General features: G+C 48.8%; 1 protein-coding gene across 1 annotated transcript in view; it reads right to left on the bottom strand.

The window, feature by feature from the left end:
* SLCO4A1 (solute carrier organic anion transporter family member 4A1) overlaps nucleotides 1-18679 on the bottom strand; it is a 69586-nt gene extending 50907 nt beyond the window's left edge. Inside the window, exon 1 of the mRNA XM_053394458.1 lies at nucleotides 18586-18679. The gene's annotated coding sequence lies outside the window, so the exon portion shown is untranslated. The remainder of the gene's footprint in view (nucleotides 1-18585) is intronic.
* Nucleotides 18680-19098: the final 419 nt, after the last annotated feature.

Here is a 19098-nt window from a genome sequence, read left to right as displayed (position 1 = left end):
CCACAAAATACAATTTGTGCAGTCCAACCGGCAGGGAAGTCAGAAAAGCCCCCGGTGATATCAGAGCCGGAAGGAGAGGAAGGAGAAGAGGGGGAAGTCATTAAACCGCCGCCACCCTATGCTCCACCAGCTGCCCCTCTAGCGAATCCCCCAGGCCCAGGGCCCCAGGACCAGGGAGGAGCCGGCCCTCAGCCTGAACCCTCCAAGGTTGATGAATTAGAGAGCAAAGAGGAAGAGGATGATGAGGAGTTTATGAAGGGACTAATTGAGTTAGCAAAGAAAGGAAAAAATGTGGACACAGTATCAGACAATTGAGATTGCAACAGTATGTACAACCCTATGCGAAAGAAGTGGATGTTAGTTCCCATTTGTTGGCAGCAGCAGGATGTTTCCCAACACAAGGGAAGTAATGGCAGAAGGAATGGATAGAAGCAGCAACCAGGGCGTCCCTCTATAAGTCCCATAAGGCACAGAAAAAGGGTGGGACTGCAATGATGCCTCTACGCAGAGTGTATGACCCACCAGCCCCCCAGGACAGGGTGGGGAAGCACCACCATGCACTTATACAGTCCAACATGTGCCTTTTTCAAGTGCTGATGTGTGCAATTGGAGAAATTAGAACCCTACCTTTGAGGAGAACCCAGATGATATTGCCAACGCCCCATTATAAAGGCTGCCTTTGTAGCTCAGGCAGCGTCCAATATTCGCCAAAAGAAAAAATCCAGAAGCATGAGGGGTGCATCGGCCATGGGCTGGAATAGATGTTGAAGTTAGCTCAAACCACTTACAATCAGAGAGATGAGGAAGCCCAGAGGGAAAAAAAAAAAAAAAGGAGAAGTATCAAACAAGGAAGTTGATGGCATTACAGGCCACCACACCCACCCCTCAGGAAAGAGGAAGTGCCCGGGGAGGAGGGCGAAGCCGTCTGGGGAGGAATCAGTGCGCCATCTGCCGACAGGAAGGGCACTGGAAGAGAGAATGCCCTATTCTATTATTAGGAAGAGATTTGTTGGTAAAGTTGCAAGCCCAAATTACTTTTAAGCCATCGGGAGAAGCCACATTGTCCAATATGTCACTTGGGGAACTGGTTGTGGAGGCACCCCTGAGGGAGTACTGGCGCCTCATGATGGTAAAAGAAGAGGAGGGACCCATCCCCGCCAGTATTCTGGAACAAGTGAACCCCCCAGGAATGGCAAAGAATATCCCACCAATAATTGTGAAGCCCAAGCCATTTGTCAATCCTGTTGCAGTAAATAAGTATCCCATCCCACGAAGGGCGACTGAAGGAGTGTAGGTGCATCTAGAGCGACTGCTCCAACATAGGATCTTGAGGCAATGCCAATCACAGTGGAACACCCTTTTGTTACCAGTGAAGAAAGGAAGCAGGCTATTATCCTGATACCAGAGGCAAAGAACTGCAGAGAACTCTGTGGCTTTCTGGGGTCTGCAGGATTTTGTAGGATATGGATATTTAATTACAGCATCATTGCCAAGCCTCTACATGAGTCAACCAGAGGAACTGAGAGAGACCCCTTTGTTTGAAGCACAGAACAACAGCAAGCCTTCGTGGATTTGAAGAGGGCACTACAGCAAGCCCCAGCGCTTGGCATCCCAAACCCTGAGAAACCCTTTACTCTATTCGTGGATGAGGACCAAGGGACAGCGAAAGGCGTTTTGTGCCAAAAATTGGGAAGCTGGCAACAGCCAGTGGCATACCTATCTGAGCGCCTGACGCCTACAGAACAAGGCTTACCACCGTGCATGAGAGCAGTTGTGGCAGTAGCCACCCTACTGAACAAAGCAGACAAATTTATTTTTGGCCAAGACACTGTTTGTGTGACCCCGCATGCAGTCCCAGCTCTGCTTGACATGAAGGGTACCTATTTTCTCTCCCAAGCGAAGATGAGAAAGTGCCAGATGTTACTGCTGCATCCGCGTTTGAAGTTTCAGGTCACCACCGCCCTCAACTCAGCTACCCTGTTGCCAGGAGAAGGTGAGGAGCAGATGCACGATTGCATTGAAGTAATGGATGAAGAATATTTTAGCAGGCCTGACCTCAAAGATGAAGCAAACCCCCACTGGCCTTCATGGTTTGTGGATGGAAGCAGCTTTGTTAAGGCTGGACAGCGAAAAGCAGGCTATGCAGTGGTAGCCTTGGAAGACCAAGTGATCGAAGCGCAGCCACTCCCGCCTGGAACGTCGGCCCAGCTGGCATAAATAACAGCGTTCACCAGAGCCTTGTGCTTGGCAAAGGGACAGAAGATAAACATTTATACTCTAAGTATGCCTTTCTGACTTTACATGCCCATGGAGCCTTATGGAAGGAAAGAGGTTTGCTTACCTCCAGAGGAAACCAGGTGGCCCACCCACAAGCCTTATTGAACCTTCTGGATGCTGTATGGGAGCCCAAGGCAGTGGCAGTTATCCATTGTTATGGACACAAAACTGGACTAGGAGAAGTGGCCAGAGGAAACCGACTAGCAGACAGGGTGGCCAAGGAAGCAGCCCGGGAACCAGCTCCCGCGTCAGTTATTGGAGCACTGGTCCCTGGAAGGATCTTGAACACCGCTGATAAGCCAATATACACCAAAAAGGAAAGGGACACTGCAGATGCCCAGGGGCTGACTATGTCCAAAGAAGGATGGTACCTTACTCATGATGACAGAATATGGATTCCAGAGTCCCTTTCTCAGCAGATTACTCAGAGATACCATGAGTCCACCTACATGGGACCAGATGCCACAACCAGACAGCTGAAGCAGTGCTTCTATATAGCCCACCTTTATCAACTGGCAGCCCAGATCTCCAGGAAACCGGACCCTTGGCTCCCCCGGGGATTCAGCATAGTGGAACTGCACCCATGGAAGACCTTGTTGTGGATTTCACTGAATTGCCCCGCTGTGGACTATACCGCTACCTGCTTGTGGCGATCTGCACGTATACAGGATGGGTTGAAGCCTGGCCCACCAGAACTGAAAAGGCATTTGAAGTAACCAGGTGCCTGCTTAGGGAGATCATTCCCCGCTATGGACTACCTAGGTCAATAGGATCTGACAATGGACCAGCCTTTGTCCACTCAGTTTTGCAATAACCCCCCATGCTAGTCAAAATGTGCAGTTTAATAATTATGTGCAGTAATTCTCCCGAGATTTTTTCTCTTTCTTAACAGGTGGACCCAGGCCCACTGCTGTTACCTCACCCCTTGGGTCCACCACACTTAAGTGAAGAAGGCTATTTTAGATTGGACAGTTACACCAAATCCTGATGATCCTCTGAAGCTAACCATCTCCAGAAGAGCGCCAGACGACTGGACAAGTGGATGGGAGGGACGCCCGCGGGCAGCGTCCCCAACGTAGAGACTTTTTTCCCCAGCAAAATTTAAGGCACCGCCAGGACTTTTGATATTGGGGCCAGAACTCTTTGATATGGTCACTCCGTGTGTCAGGCCTCTGCAAGGGTGGATATATATTCCTGTGGGTATATGTTAATATATGTAGAGGGAGAAGCCCCTTTCGGATACAGTATGTTGGGAGGAAATCATGAGAGTATTAAGCATCCACAAGGACAGGTGGGAAAATTGGTTAAGATAATAGGCTCCTCCTCAGAGAGGTGGGACACAACCTCCCAAAAAGCAAGGCAGCTGATAGAGCACGAGTATCAGTGGGCCCTTCAGCAATAAAATAGATATGTCCTAGATAATATTTCAGTCACCATTGATCACATGGAAACAATGATAGCCAGGAACCCGCTGAAAACTACAGGAGGTGATCTATGGGGTTGGTTATATTCCTGGCTGCCTCATGGCAGTTGGCTCAGGCATATTGTGGTATTATTAGCAGGGCCGCTGTTAATCCTTCTGCTTTTTTTTTTTTTTTTGCTTCTGTATATCCTGCTTCGTGCAATGCTTACAAGGTGTGATGCAAAAAGAATCATGGCCCTTATTGCTCTTCCCCAGGATTATAAACCCGAGAGACCAGGACGAACCTAGGAGATAGGTTGTCCCAAAAGAAGAGGAGGGAATGAAGGGACAGGGAAGGTATTCCCTGTATTTTATATTTAAGTAAATTGTTCTGCTCTGATAAATTCTTTTCTAAATTGCTCTGTTAAAATTGCATATTATCCTGCTTTGCTGAATTGGGAAGAGGCCCACTTCCTCTTTCTGCCGGCTAGCAGACAGCGAGCAGCGGCTTTGCAAGCTGGGAGCTACTTCCTCTTTCTGCTGGCTAGCAGGGAAGCCCATTTCCTGTTTTTTCTCTCAGCTAAGTAGAAACTGCAGTACTCTCTGCACATGCTCTCTGATGCAGTAATGCAAGAGAAGAACACACGAACAAGGGAAGGAGGGGCGTTTAGATAGCCATATGCCATATAAGGAAGTAAGCTAAAACTTGCCAGCTGATTGGAGAAGGTTTTGGGGAAGCTTGGGGGAGGGAAGGGTGTTTTCAAGGTATAAGAAAGTTTGCAAATGTGAAATTGGGCGTAGCCAGTCTTTGGAGAGGACTCCACTGGCTGCCTCTGCGCAGATCTCAATAAATCTCTTTTCTCTGACCAAGAAGTCTCTGGAATTGTTTTTCCCCTCTGGCCACGGGGTTGGCGGACCGCTGGACCTCCGGGTACTGCTAATCTAAGGCTTCAGGATGAGTAAGTTGGATGTGTTTGTCTTCCTGTTTCCATATTATTTCACATTCTGGTATATATTAGGGTCATTACCTATTTTAGCAGAAACCTCCTTCCCTTTCGCCTACATGCAAAAAACCACTAGAGCTATCTCAGAAATCTATGCTCTCCACCCTGTGAATTGGACCTTTTTGGCTTTCCCTTCTGCCTCTGGTATTTAGCATGCAAGAAGCAGAGCAGTGAAAATGGAGTCCTGATGTATTTTGCATATGTTACGGGTCTAGGACCTCCATGCTCTGGCGCTCGGTGATGATGTCAGAAGTCTCTGTGCAGGTCCAGCATACATATGAAAATCCAGGCATTTTTTGAGCCCAGCAACCTGGGAAACCAGCACAAAAGCAGTGATCACTGACCAATGCCAACCTATGAACAAGCCCTTTGATAAAGGATCTTAAGAATTGTTCAAAGTGAGAATTTCAGTAATTCACCAGCAGAATATATACTTGGAGCTCAACTCTAGTATGGAGGGCACACCAGGAAATAGTATGTAGAGTGCAAAAAGGAAATGCTCTAAGCCATAGCTGGAGGCCGTGAAAATACTCTGATATCTCCTTCCTTTAAAAACCACAACGTCTGCCTTTCAAGCAACACCTAAACCATGGGTAGGCATACTAAGACCCGGGGGCCGGATCTGGCCCAATCGCCTCCTAAATCCGACTCACGGATGGTGTGGGAATTTTTACATGAGTAGAATGTGTGCTTTTATTTAAAATGCATCTCTGGGTTATTTGTGGGGCATAGGAATTCGTTCATTCCCCCCCCCAATATAGTCTGGCCCCCCACAAGGTCTGAAGGACAGTGGACCGGTCCCCTGGCTGAAAAAGTTTGCTGACCCCTGGTTTAAAACTATCAGTGCAACTCCACTGGCCACGAAATGAGAAAAGGAGGTCACCTGAGCCTTGTAAAATGCAAGACGGCCCAAATATTTATGTCACAGATATTACCAAAGTGTCTGACAAAGAACGTTTGCATGCAAAAGCCAAATACACTTTCCACTGCAAGCTTAACACTTTCCTCCAAGGCAAAGTTTTTCTGCCCAAATGTCTTTGAACCTTCGTGCCTTTTTTTTTTTTTTTACTCTTTCCATTTCAATTGCTTGTGAGAGATTGTGCTCAACGCATTTTGGTCTATCAACCTGACGCGAGCAATTGCAGGGCTGACTCACTTGGCAAATGAGAATTAGACTTCCACTCTTCGTTGTAGGAGTTGGGTGGCCTATGCCTTTAAGTATACAAGGGTTGTGTATGGCCTCTCTAGTCCCTCAGCTTCTTTCTTGTTTCCTATTTGTTATTGAGATCCAGTGTTGTGTAGTGGTTCGAGTGCCAGACTAGGACCTGGGAGTAAAGGTAAAGGGTAAAGGGACCCCTGACCGTTAGGTCCAGTCATGAACGACTCTGGGGTTGCGGCGCTCATCTTGCTTTATTGGCCGAGGGAGCCGACGTACAGCTTCCGGGTCATGTGGCCAGCATGACTAAGCCACTTCTGGCAAACCAGAGCAGCGCACGGAAACGCCGTTTACCTTCCCACCGGAGTGGTACCTATTTATCTGTTTATCTACTTGCACTTTGATGTGCTTTCGAACTGCTAGGTTGGCAGGAGCAGGGACCGAGCAACGGGAGCTCACCCCGTTGCGGGGATTCGAACCACCGACCTTCTGATCGGCAAGTCCTAGGCTCTGTGGTTTAACCCACAGCGCCATCCACGTCCCTGGGACCTGGGGACCAGGGTTCAAATCACCACTGAGGCATGAAGCTCTCTTGGAGTCAGTCGCTGCCTCTCAGCCTAACCTACCTCACAAGGTTGTTGTGAGAATAAAACGAGGAGGTAAAGAAACACATTGCCACCTTGAGCTCCTTGGAGGGAACTTTGGGTCTAGCCTTGTTCAGGGGCATTGCTCCTGTCAAAGTGCTTTTCCCTGGCTGGTACATGTCCTTGAACTGATAATACCCTCTTGCATGGCTGGCTGTAGAAACATCTGTGTGCATGGAAGTGCACTGAAACATCTGGCTTTTGCAAGCTAGATTATAATCTACTCTAAGAGCCTCCATCCTTGGGTTAAAAATAGTTGCCTGCCACTGAGTTGAAGGAGTACGACTGCAACATAACCAGTGACCACCAAAGTTGGATGAGAAACTATCCAACCCACCACTGGTTTGTAATAAATGGATTTGACCCCAGACTTCTGGGTGGTGAGGTTAAACGGGGAAATTGATGTTTTGATGTGAATGATTTTTGGACTAGGGGGGAAGGTGAGGTTTTGGATTTGTTAATGAGTGGGTCTGAGAATTGCTTTGTTTATTATTTGAGTATTTTTTTAAAGGGTGTTATGTTCTATGCAGTGCTTTTCTTCTAGAAAAAGAGGGGCCAGTATTCACCATAAAGTTGTTACAGTAAGTGCTACACTTTTAACCAGTGCTTTTCTTTTAAGAAGAAGAAGAGTTTAGATTTGATATCCCGCTTTATCACTACCCGAAGGAGTCTCAAAGCGGCTAACATTCTCCTTTCCCTTCCTCCCCCACAACAAACACTCTGTGAGGTGAGTGGGGCTGAGAGACTTCAGAGAAGTGTGACTAGCCCAAGGTCACCCAGCAGCTGCATGTGGAGGAGCGGAGACGCGAACCCGGTTCCCCAGATTACGAGACAACTGCTCTTAACCACTACACCACACTGGCTCTCTCTTTTGGGGGGAAAGTTGCCGGTACTGCGTATTTTTGAGTATCCCCAGGAAAAAGACTGGTTATATAAAATATTGTTGTTGTTTAGTCATTTAGTTATGTCCAACTCTTCGTGACCCCATGGACCAGAGCACAGTGTATTGTATAACACACACACACCAATCCCCCCCCCCCCATGGTAATATGTATCTCTCTTTTTTTGCTGTAAATTGCTTGTAGACCTTTGGGTGACAAGTGGATAATAATAAGATCACCAGTGTTGAAGCAATGATTATTCAACATCAACTTCGTTGGACCGGTCATGTTGTGCAGATGCCTGATTACCGTCTTCCAAAGCAACTACTCTATTCTGAACTTAAAAATGAGAAGTGGAACGCTGGTGGTCAACAAAAGAGGTTTAAAGACTTTCTCAAGGCAAATGTTTAAAAATGTAGCATAAACACCAAGAAGAAGAAGAAGAAGAAGAAGAAGAAGAAGAAGAAGAAGAAGAAGAAGAAATTTAATAAATGAAAATGAAATGAAACTGACTGCAAGCACAAATTCACCAACCATACGCACACCTTACAATTAAAGTTCATCCAATGCACATGTGCTTTAAATGGGTATTGAGGGCATTTTAGATGTATGGCATGGACCTGCCCCTTGAGATCTATGGGGAAGGGGAGCATTGGGAAGAGAGATCAAAGGTGGGTGTCTACCATCCTTCCTTCCTTCCTTCCTTCCTTCCTTCCTTCCTTCCTTCCTTCCTTCCTTCCTTCCTCAGGAGTCCTTTTTGAAATATTAGGCATAAATTTTGTTCCCAGTGCCAAGGGGTGGGAAAAAATATTCCTTTTTAACAAAACCATACACATCACACTGCCAAATGGACACAACATTTTCTTCCCAAGATAAGGGTATATAATGTTTCTGTTGCCAGGCACAAACATCTGTTGGCATTCCAAGGGGCTCATTTTGCATCTCTGGGAGAGATGGACATTTGGTCAAACCAGATCTCATACTCTTAAGAAACAGCAGCATTGCACTGCAGCTGTCACAGAGGGATATGTTTCTTCGGAAATTGTAAATCCTTCAAAAGCATACTTTTCAGCTTTGATTGCATTTTAAAGAAAAAAAAAGGGGTGGAGGAAAGGTCACCCCACAAGAGCTGTCTTGCTCACCCTGTCCCATGCTATTTCCTTTTTCTGACCCATCCAAGCTAGTTTTAGAGATGCGATGGCCTGGCAATGCAATTCTGTTTGGGTCCTAGAAGGAATCCCATAATAACCCACTCTGTTTTATATCCTGCCTTTCAGACCAACTTAGTGACTGACCCTGGGTGGAATTCAGAAATCCCCTTATGTGAAAAGAAGGTACTTTGGTGCATGTAAAGGGCAGGAGGTCCTTAACTCCTGCATGTTTCCTCCTCCAGATGCAGCCCATGCCCATTCCAGATTCTATGCCATTCTGGAATGGACCTTGACCCTGACCCTTAGGAGTAGCTCAGAGAGGGACATGCAAAGGGCAGCTCCATCACTTTAAATTGGACTCTGGACTCAAGCTTTCCCCCTTTCAGAGTTCCAAAAGAATGGTGATAGCTCTTGAAATTTGCTCAGTTGGATAGGACAAGGTCTATCTGTTCCTGCATTTCAATTCCAAAAGCAGCCAGCCAGATCAACCAAGACATGAAAATACAGTTATACTTTGGATCTCGAACGCTCTGGAACTCGGACGTTTTGGCTCCTGAACGCCACAAACCCAGAAGTGATTGTTCCGGTTTGCGAGTGTTCTTTCGGAACCCGAGCGTCCGACGGGGCTTCAGCAGCTTCCAATTGGCTGCAGGAGCTTCCTGCAGCCAATCAGAAGCCGTAATTTGGTTTTCGAAAGTTTTAGAAGTCAAACGGACTTCTGGAATGTATTCCGTTCGACTTCCAAGGTACGAGTGTAATGGCAATCTGTTCCCCAACCTCAGGAAAAAAGTGAAATAAGGGGATTCACATAAATAATTTGTTTATCATCTACAGGTTGTCCATAGAACTTAGCATCTCCTCAGGTGATGCTTGAACTCTTTCAAAAATGCCAGAGAGCTCGTTCCATTCATTCTCAAGCCACAGGCACAAAGTGGCATGTTTGTGGGAAATAGCTTGGGCTTTTGTCAGGTATACTGAAGGGAGAGGGGCAGGCTTGTAGTAGGAGCCCTGCTAGAGAACTGTATATAACCTTGGGTAGACCTAGACACAGGAAAACCCCGCTATAAATAAGTCAAAAATTAGATCGTTGTGACAAAAGAAAGAAATCCCTATGGATAACCGCATTTTAAAATTTCCTGCTCTCTGGTGCCATCTGGTGTTGCGTGTTTATAGTGCATTCAAATAGCTGTTTATTTACTAATGTAGCTGAGTCTGTTGTTAATAAACCAATTAAGTTTCAAACCCCTGTGTGGCGTTTCAATTGCATACTCCGGGATCAACATAAAATACCTTGGGAACACCCAAGTCTGGAAAGACACACATACCCTCAAACATTTCTCTGATGAAAATAGGGGCGTCCTATTCAACAACAACAATTTTATTATTTATACCCTGCCCATTTGGCTGGGTTGCCCCAGTCACTCTGGGCAGCTTCCAGCATATATTAAGAACATAATTAAACACTAAACATTAAAAAGCTTCCCTATACAGTGTTGCCTTCAGATGTCTTCTAAAAGTTGTAAAGTTACTTATTCCCTTGGCTTGGGGTTGCATAACTCCATAACCTCCAACATTTCTCCAATGAAAATAGGGCCATCCTAAGGAAAAGCGGGACATTTTGGGATCAAATTAAAAATCAGGACAGCTTCTGTAAATCTGGGACTGTCCCTGGAAAGCAGGGACACTTGGCAGGTCTGAGACAGATTCTGGGACATGACATGAAATTAGATGTCCATATAAGCTTAAAATGTTTTGTGGATAAGCAGAGGTCACACAAAAAGCAGCTTTTTCTTCACTTTAATACTTGTGCGCATTAGGAATCCTGCCAGAGGCCTGAAGACAACTGATCTCACATACACGGAAGAAGAAACAAGAAGTTGTGGTCTAATGCACACATACGCCCTGGGTTGGGGCAAAATGAATGAGTCAGTTTATGGTGCCTGCTGCAAAGTTGCCTAAAGCAAGATCCAAAATGAGTTTGGGGATTCCCCGCATTGGCAAAACATTGCATGAATCGGGAGGGAAGTCAGAGGATTTCCAGCAAGGCTAGGAAAATATGTCAGTGGAGTCATGCAGAGTTCCTTTACCGACACCATTTATGCCATTCCATATGAAAAGTTTCTCTGGGCAGTAAATGAGGAAGAAACTTTTTTAAAACTACAAAATAAATATGTAAAACCACAAAATGAACAGAAACATAGATACAACAAAAGCAAAACTCATCACACACCCAAAATTCAAAGGCAGATTTAAAACTGATAGGCCCAATCCACCATTTCCTCCAGTTCCTTTATTCAACAATGGCACTCAGTTCCGGTGCAGCCAATCCTTTGTTACTACCACCCCTATTATGAAAGCACTTCTGGTGGGATGAGGGTAGTGGAGAGAGATTTTCGACAGGGCAAGCAACATTTTCCAGGAGTGTTCGCATTCCGACCCTTACAAAGTAAGGTGGACACTAGTCAGGAGGTATAAACCTCTCTCTGTGTGTGTGTGTTTGGAAAGGGTGGAGAAGATATGGCTTGCACCATTCACAATGACATTGTAGTTAAGGTCAAGCTGATGACAGATGCACATTGCCAGCTCCCATTGTGCATGACTAGCAGAGATCACGAGAACGGATAGCGATTCCTCTGAAGCCTTAGGCATGTTTCCACTGGAGGCTTGCTCCAACGATGACCCTTTTTAAGCCGCTCAACTGCTACTACAATCAGGGGTGGAGGAAGGAGGGTATGGTGGGTGCAGGCCGCCCCGGGTGTCACCACTGAGGGCGGTGACAAAATGCCGGACGGCACTCACTGAGGGGCCTGCAGCGCGCCCAAGCCACGTGTCTCTCCTGGGAGAAATGCGGTAGCTTGGGCACGTGCAGGCTCCGTGCTGCCCAAACCCCCCAGCTTTAGGGCGGCTGAGTGGGAGGAGGCAGGCAGACTCTGGAGGCCCCACGGCGTGCCATGCCCCTATGGGCAGCTTGCTCTGCCCTCACGCCGCCCCAGGAGCCCAAGCAGCTTCTTCCACTGCTGACTACAGTTAGAATTGGGGAGGGGGAACCTGTGCAAAGAGGAGGTTTTTCAACACTTTGGGTGTGTTGGGATCCTGAGCCACGCCTTTTGTACCTGGGCTGTTGGTGGATAAGGAGCAACAGGGGCAATTGCCAGGCCTTGTAACACTGTTACCACTGCCAAATTGATTTCCAAACTTCACGTGACAATTTACTGAGAGAATATGGAGGCTGCCGACATTAGAACCTGCTGGATTTGCCCAAGATTACATGCATAGCTAGAATTGTAGCTGGTAGAAGAACAGAGTCGGCTCTCGGCAGTTCAGGACTTATGGTGCAATATGGTGCATGATGTAGTAACCTTTTATGGGGCAGGAGACCTCCTGGGAACCTGCATGAATCATAGGATCATAGAATTGTAAAGTTTGAAGGGCCATCTAGTCCAACCCCCTGCAATGCAGTCTTGACTTCCATAATGGGGAAAAGGCGAAATATTAGTTAATTAATCAATTAATTAAAAATTCAAATATAGAACTAAATAGATTGAGAACCTGAAGGTTTCTTTTAATGGTAAAGGTTGCTATAACCTTGCTGTTACCAGATATAAGTGCTTTGTGTTTTATTAATAGTTTCAGAGGTTTTCAAACTTTTTGAGTCCACGGCTCCCTTAACCAACTACAATCTTTCTGCTGCACCCCTGTGGGGCTCAGGAGCCCAGTTATGTCACCCCTTGCCTGCTGAGCTAGCAGCCCCTCAAAACACCCTCCCTTTGGGAGTGTTCCCTCAGCCTCCTCTCCTTTCCCCTCTCCTTGGGAGACCTCCGGGCAGCTGCTACTGCCATCCTGGGTGTCTAAGCTGCTCCCCACCCCAAGGAGAGTTGCCTTGCAGAGGCACCCTTTGTCTGCAGAGCTAACAGCCAGGGCTGCTGCAACAAACAGCTGTGCAAGCCTTTGGGAGGCAGAGACATGAGAGGGAATCAGAGGAGGGAGGGAAGGAAAGAAGGCCAGAGGCCAGTATTGCCCTCGACACCCCAGGGTGCCACGGCACACTGGCTGAAAACCACTCCTCCAGAGTATGGTTTCTGGGAATCTCACATTTTGCTGCAGCAGAGGACCTTAAGGTCCATGATTAACCATAGTTTAGAGGTCCCGGGCCCTAAGGAAGTCAGATATCCTCCACCAGGGCCAGGGCCTTTTCAGTGATGGCTCCAACCTGGTGGAATACTCTGTCCCACAAGACTAGGGCCCTTCAGGATTTAACCTCCTTCCGTTGGGCCTGTAAGACAGAGCTATTCCATCTGGCTTTTAAGTTGAATTCAGCCTGATCTTTTATTTCCCTTCTCTTCCTTCCCCCTCCCCTTTTTATGAAGATTACCCGCTCTGAGACCCCACAGCTATTTCTCCCCTGGTCTCCTCGCTGGCCCAAGTAGGACTAATTCAGCCAGCTAGCCCTGGTGATTATCCAATATTTATTAGATGGATTTCCCCTAAATTGATTTTTGAAGTTTGAATTTTATTGTTATTCATGTTTTTATACTGTATTTAATGCTACTTTTTATAACTAAGTGTTTTAAATTTGTTGTTAGCCACCCTGAGCCCGGTTTTTGAACCAGGAAGGGTGGGGTATAAATAAAAACTTAGTATTATTACTAGCAGATTACAAAGAGTGTTTTTTTACTGCATCCATTAGCCTCATGACCATTGCCTCTTGTGCACCATGATTGTGTGAGTAATCCCAAGCTCCTGGAGAGGGCAGCTACATGGCCACTGCATGGTGTGGATGGATGTGCTCTGCTGCGAGCACAGAGGGAGGCACAGGCTCTGCCATGGGTGCAGCACTGCTGCCAGTGTTCCATGGATTGGATCTGTTGTGCGGAAAGGCCTTGGATCCACTAGATCAGGGGTCAGCAACCTTTTTCTGCCGTGGGCCGGTCCACTGTCCCTCAGGCCATGTGGTGGGCTGGACTATATTTTGAAGGGAAAAAAATGAACGAATTTCTATGCCCCACAAATAACCCAGAGATGCATTTTAAATAAAAGGGCACATTCTACTCATGTAAAAACACCAGGCAGGCCCCACAAATAACCCAGAGATGCATTTTAAATAAAAGGAAACATTCTACTCATGTAAAAACACGCTGATTCCCAGACTGTCCGTGGGCTGGACTGAGAAGGCGATTGGGCCACATCCGGCCCCCGGGCCTTAGGTTGCCTACCCCTGCACTAGATTCAAAGCTCCACTCACTTCCCCCGACATGTCCTCGGAAAGACCGCCCAGTCTTCTCCCTGCCTAGTGCAGGCCAGTGAAGAGGTGGAATAGCTCAGTCAGTAGAGCATGAGACTCTTAATCTCAGGGGTCTAGCCTCAAGCTGGGCAAAAAGGGGACCCCTGACCATTAGGTCCAGTCGTGGCCGACTCTGGGGTTGCGGCGCTCATCTCGCTTTATTGGCCAAGGGAGCTGGTGTACAGCTTCCCGGTCATGTGGCCAGCATGACTAAGCCGCTTCTGGCAAACCAGTGCAGCACACGGAAGCACCGTTTACCTTCCCGCTAGAGCGGTACCTATTTATGTACTTGCACTTTGACGTGCTTTTGAACTGCTAGGTTGGCAGGAGCAGGGACCGAGCAATGGGAGCTCACCCCGTCGCGGGGATTCGAACCGCCAACCTTCTGATCGGCAACTCCTAGGCTCTGTGGTTTAACCCACAGCGCCACCCACATCCCCAGGCTGGGCAAAAGATTCCTGCAAAGCAGAGGGCTGGACTAGATGACCCTCATGGACCCTTCCAACTCTAAAATTATATATGATTCTCCTTCCACACCCACTAGGAATGCTTTGCCCATCTCTTCATGCTCCACTCGCTATTTTCTGAGCTGAATTTCCCCACATGTGATTCAGTTTTCCCCCAACCAACCAAGTGACCTCACTTAAGGTTCTGCGCTTTCAATCTGAATGAAATAGAGACCTTTCATGAGTCACCTCCAGCTCCCACCTACCCACAGACAATTAGCCATGAGTATTAGTGATGCACAAGAGCATGAGAAACCTCAAGTGCCTCTGCGATTAGGTTGTTTGTTCAACTTATCTCACGAAAGCCTCCCCCTCGAGCGAGGTCGGGAATAACCCAACCCTGAGCTACTGCTAGGTGCACTTAACCACATTGATTTAATTGGGCTTGTGCATGGCTGAATTTGCAGAAGAGCCTTCCATTAGTTGTCGCCCAGCTGCAAGCGAAGTTTCAAAGCTAGCCTCAAGCTAGGGCTGCCAACTATTTTGTCTGGCAAGGCTCCTGAGCCTTTCACAGCTGAAGCACAGGGGGAAATTGGGCATATGAAACTTTTGTGATGTGGGAAATCTTCACATGCTGCAGAATTATTATTATTATTATTATTTGCATTTAAAGACACAGGAGCCTTGCCAGGAAAAAAGTTGGCAGCCCCTTTTGCATTTCGCATTTTAGAGCGAGGCAGCCTTCCAGCTGCAGTTTGCAAAGCTGGCCTCCAAGAAGGCATGATGCCGAATTTTATTTCTTCATAGTTCAGTCTATGTTCATTGCATCCCTGCACATCCAAACACTTCCCCAACTGCACAAGAGCCAGTTCCCAAAGAATCAGGATCCTACTAGTTTTAGAGGCCCCAGCTGACGATGGCGACGATTTTGACTTATTACCTGCCCTTCATTGTAAGAGTGGGTGACAACAATTTGAAATACTACTCTAAAACCATTTCAAACATTAGGTAAAGGTAAAGGGACCCCTGACCATTAGGTCCAGTCGTGACCGACTCTGGGTTGCAGTGCTCATCTTGCTTTACTGGCCAAGGAAGCCAGCATACAGCTTCCAGGTCATGTGGCCAGAATGACTAAGCCGCTTCTGGCAAACCAGAGCAGCGCACAGAAACACTGTTTACCTTCCCACCGGAGCGGTACCTATTTATCTACTTGCACTTTGACATGCTTTCGAACTGCTAGGTTGGCAGGAGCTGGAACCGAGCAACGGGAGCTCACCCCGTCACAGGGATTCCAACCGTGACCTTCTGATTGGCAAGTCCTAGGCTCTGTGGTTTAACCCACAGCGCCACCCGCGTCCCAGGTGGGTCAAACTGTCAAACATTACAGTTCCCCAAATAGGGTGTTGCCTGTGGTCAAGACAATGTTGTGTGTTCCCAGGTCTTTTTTCTCCCTTGTGAATCATGTGAAGACACCCACTAGGACCAAAGGGTGCATAGCTCTATCTATCGGAACACACAAGGGTGAGCAATGGGGCCAAGAACTAATCAATCAGCTGCGGGCTGCATTTAGCTCCAAGGCTGCCAGCTGCCTATCAGTGGGCTCAGGCAACCACTTCTGGCCGGGCCCACACCCACGCACCTGCGGTGTGTGTGCGCGCGCGCACCAGCCCGGTGCCCTCAAATGCTCCACAAGGGTCGTGTGAACGCGCCCTCCGGCTGCCAGTTGCAGTTCCCACAACTTCTCCAGCGCAGGCACCCTGGGGCTCTCCACGTCCCACAAACGGGGCGGGCGGGCGGGCGGGGGGGCTTCATTTCATTGCAATATGCAGCACCACGTCGCTCCACAAGGCCGGTGGGTGGCCGAGGAGAGTCGGCTACCCGGCTTCTCCGAACCAGCGGAGGGCGGGGGAAGCAGCAGCCCGCGGCTTCCTGTGCGTGTCGGCGAGCAGCCGCAGAAGCGGAGCGCACAGGTGGATGACCGAACATAACCCCGGGCGGCAGACGCTAGAGACCCGCGAGCGCGCCTCCCCCGCGCCCCTCCCTCCTCCGAGTCGCCGCAATTCAATTAAGCCCCTAACCTGCCCCCGCCCTCGAGAACCCCTCCCTCCAGCCACATCCCTCTCTCTTTTTCTCCCGCATCGCGAAGCGTTTCCCACCGGCAACTCCCAAAGGCAGGCAGGCAAGGCGGGGACCCCACCACCAACACCACCCCTTGGGGGGGGGGTGCTGCTGCGCGTCGCTTCCCACGTTCCCACGTGGGCTGGCAGCCGCAGTGAATCCGGATTGTCTGAGCGCGGGGGAGACCCAGCCTCTCCGGCCCTACCGGAGCGCAGCCTTATCCCAGGGGCAGAGAGAGAGCCTGCATTGCAAGCAGGAGAAAGTCCCAGGTTCAATATACAGTGGTTCCTCAGGTTAAGTACTTAATTCGTTCCGGAGGTCCGTACTTAACCTGAAACTGTTCTTAACCTGAACCACCACTTTAGCTAATGGGGCCTCCTGCTGCTGTCGCGCCGCCGGAGCACAATTTCTGTTCTCATCCTGAAGCAAAGTTCTTAACCCGAGGCACTCTTTCTGGGTTAGCGGAGTCTGTAACCTGAAGCGTATGTAACCCGAGGTACCACTGTACTCCTAGGGGCCAAGGGATCTCCCCCTCTAAAATATTTGAGGGGGTCGGACCCGTCCAAAGTTCATGGGCACTGCCATTCATGCACCGCGTCATATGGTCGATTATGCGGGCGCGGCTTACTTGCCCCCCCAATAGTTTATCCAGGTTGGTACCCCTGGTTTGGTGAGACGCCTACCTGAGATGCTGGAGAACCTCTGCCAGTCCGTGTAGACGATACTCAGCTAAGATGGGCCAACGGTCTAACGCGGTATAAGGCAGCTTCCAGTGTTTCGTGGAGGGCGCCCCTTTTGACGCACGTCTAGACTGCTGCCTAATCGCCACTGAGGGCCAACCCTTCTCAGTGTCCTTGCCAGTTTCGAAAGAAATTGAGGACGATCGCGATTGCTCTGACCCTCCCAATCAAAGCCCATTCAGAACACTCTCTAGTTCTGATTTTTTTTTAAAAAAAAAACAATAACACAAGAACAAATCTTAATTGTTTTTGCAGCCCCGTCTTTCCAAACATAGTCCCTCACTCTGGGATAGCTCAATCGATAAAGCATGAGACTCTTAATCTCAAGGTTGTGGGTTCGAGCCCCGCTCGAGCCCGAAAGATTCCTGCATTGCAGGGGGTTGGACTAGATGACCCCCGGGGTTCCTTCCAACTCTACAATTCTAAAATTTTATACCTGGTAGCCCATCTCGCCCCCTTCCCTCTTCCACAGTCAGGGAGGACTCCCCCCCCCTCGCGCGCGCGCATTGGAAGGTGTAAAGAGCAGCAATACAAGGCAGCGTTTCTGAACATGTGCAGAGCGCATCTCCCTGAGGCGCCAAAACCAGCCCTCCTACCTCGAGAAATACAAAAGGGAGTCAAAAGGTAGATTTTTTTTTTAAGGCACTGAAGAATGCAAGCGTCGCAGCTCCATTCAAGCAAACCGGGTTCCAAAATAACTCAGCCACCTGATCCGCCTCGCCCTCGCCAGAAATGTTCCGCCGCACAAAGAAAGACCGAGGAGATGGCTGGGTTTGCGAGGAAACCCCCGTCGATTCCCCGGTTCATTCCCCTATTCACCAGACATCTCAGCCCCCTCGCCAGCCCACAGCATTTCCTCGGCTGATGCTGAATCATAAATCCAGGGCTTCTTGGTTGGGCTGGGCAGATGTGCGGCGGACGCGCGCGCCAGATCCCCACCCCACGGATCTATCTGTCCTCTCCCCACCCCAGACACAACCCAAATTCCCCCATCAGTAGACAGTAGCTGATGCCCACAATACGACGTGACAAAGGAAAAGCTGGCGAGGTCCTCGGTCGTCCTCTCCCCAGTCCATATACACATTCATTCATGGTCTCTCTTTTTCCCTGGATGGGGGGATTCCACTTTTCACGTGTGGATTTGGTCCCGATCATCGGAAACATGCACGCTTTTCTCTCCTTCTCTCTCAACCACCCCTTGCCTGCCTTCCCTCTGACTCTACAACAACGGCTCCTCATCCGACCGTATTTGCCCCTCTCGGACTGGACATTTGTTAAACGCAGAGTCCACAGGGTGCGCGCGTGTTTATAGGGATCAGGATCACACCTCTGGTCCTTCTTGGAGTCTAGCAGGAAAACAGGCTGACCAACATGCATTTTTTTTTCTAAGCCCACTACTAAGAATATTACATATACAGCATCGGAAATTGCCGCGCGCATTTCTCAATACCACCCGTTGCGTTCCCCATCCCGCATCCCGTCTACCTGGTCGGGTTTGGTGTGTGTGTGTTTTTGGCGGGGTGGGAACCCCGGAGATGCTGCTCCTCTCTCTTCCTTAATCAGTTCTTCATCTCTCTCTTTCTCCCCTCCCTTCCATTCAATCCCTCTTTAATCCCACCCACCTGGCATGACTGATGCTTCACCAAGCCAACCCAGGCGCCTCTGAGGTGGTGGCCTTATCTTAGCCCAGCCAATGGCGAAGAAGCCGGCACGTACCTTTGAACCGAAAGTGACAGCTCCTAGAGTACGTGTGTGGCTGCAGATAATAATAAGCGCGCCGGGGGAGGAAGGGCTTACAGAGGCGAGGCGAGGAGGGAAGGAATCAGCAGAGCCAAGACGAGGTGAAGGCGGGCGGGAAACAAGCCACGCCCGGAGAGCAGATTCAGGTCCAACATGAACTTGTGGAACTCCCTGCAACAAGATTAAGGTGGGAGCGGAGCAATGCATGGGCAGTAGATTCCGAGCAGGCACAAAATTAACTGGTGAAACTTCCTGCAA

Source organism: Podarcis raffonei, chromosome 6, assembly GCF_027172205.1.
Source record: "Podarcis raffonei isolate rPodRaf1 chromosome 6, rPodRaf1.pri, whole genome shotgun sequence".
NCBI lineage: Eukaryota > Metazoa > Chordata > Lepidosauria > Squamata > Lacertidae > Podarcis > Podarcis raffonei.
Note: the sequence above shows the minus strand (reverse complement) of the source record. Positions and strands in the feature narration are given on the sequence as shown.